The following is a 1,468-nucleotide window of genomic DNA, read 5'->3' as shown; positions in this document are numbered from 1 at the left end:
GAAAGTGAAAATTAGAAGTGGTAATGTGTGATGAGCTCCACCTGCCAGGTCTGGGGAGACTTATTTGAAAGACAGGACACCAGGAGAGGAAGCTTTTCAGATTCCCTGGCCCTTGCTTTAGTCTTATGTCTTTACTTCTTTTGCTGCATCTTGATGTCAAGAGTGTACTCTTTATGCTGAAATGAGGAATTGTGTCTTACCTCTTTTGGGCCTTTTTCTAAGAAGAGTGTATATATTTTTCTTGCATATAAGGATGGCTTCTGGGGTGGGTGGATCTTTTTTGGAAGTTTTCACAAGCCAGCCAGTAGCCTATATTTTCTTCACAGAATTCAGTTTTTAGAAAAGCCTCCAATACAGCCAGACCATCTGTATGTAGGGAAGAGAAGGTAGAAAAATAAAAGGAAACATGAGGAATATGAGGAAGCTAATGATCAAATAATCCCTTGTGCTTTTCTAGTACTAGGATTAGCTATTCTCTAGTTTTTACTCAACCCTGTAATCCTGCGGATTTAGCTCTTTAAAGACAAAGATGCCTGTAGGCAAAATACTTCAGTTGGTTCCATAGTACTAAAACAGAAATACTTCAGTTTGTTTTAGTGCCAAAAATGTATTTACAGGAGAGGCATAAATCCTCAGGGAACTAAGTCTCTTGCAAACACTGCACGCAATGAAAGGCATCCTCAGCCTCAACCAAGAGCACTGCCATTGCAGAGCTGAAGGCTGATTTATCTTCCCCACCTGGTGTGAATATGCTGCGAAATAAATGGAGATAAACAGACCTTCTAGGTTAAGTCAAATTCTCCCTGGTGAGCTGCTCATTTGAGGACACAGCCTTTCTGCACTCTTGTGATACTTGCAATGGATTCAATTCAAGCCTAATTCACAGTTGCTGGCCAGCAGCTCCTGGAATGCTTCTGACCACAACAGTGCTTCCTTCGGGGAAGGTCTGCAAGAGCAGTTCTCTAATGAGTTGTGCTCAGAGCAGTTCCCCTCCCAGCTCAGCAGTGAGCTCTTCAGATTGCAAACACAGGAATCTCAACTTACTTGATGAAAGCTTGCTACCTGCTTTTCTTGCCAATTGTGGCCTTCCCAGGAATGGTGGAGTTTTGCCATAGGTAGCTCAACCTGGTCTTCAATACTCTTATTCTTAAAAAAAATACAATTCACTAAGTGGTTATCCTTGAATACACTACTGAGCCTGAATGCATTTTTACCAAATAAAGTTGCCCAATAGCTATAAACCAAAAGCCAACAACAGGCTTGCCCATCTAATATTACACTCAGCCCCGAAGTACTGAGCAGTTTCATCAGTTCCTCAGAATGTAACTACGCTCTGAGGACTAAAGATAGGACTGCCCAAATTTTAATTATCAATACACTGCACAGCTAATAAAGCAGATGCTGTCTCTGGCCCACAAAAGGAGACAATTTCCCTGCAAGGTTAACCGCAATCGGGAGACATTTTGCA

Source organism: Oryctolagus cuniculus, chromosome 13 (assembly GCF_051225735.1).
Source record: "Oryctolagus cuniculus isolate XC-2025 breed Fujian yellow rabbit chromosome 13, ASM5122573v1, whole genome shotgun sequence".
In the NCBI taxonomy this organism is placed as follows: Eukaryota; Metazoa; Chordata; class Mammalia; order Lagomorpha; family Leporidae; genus Oryctolagus; species Oryctolagus cuniculus.
This window is presented reverse-complemented; position numbering follows the sequence as displayed.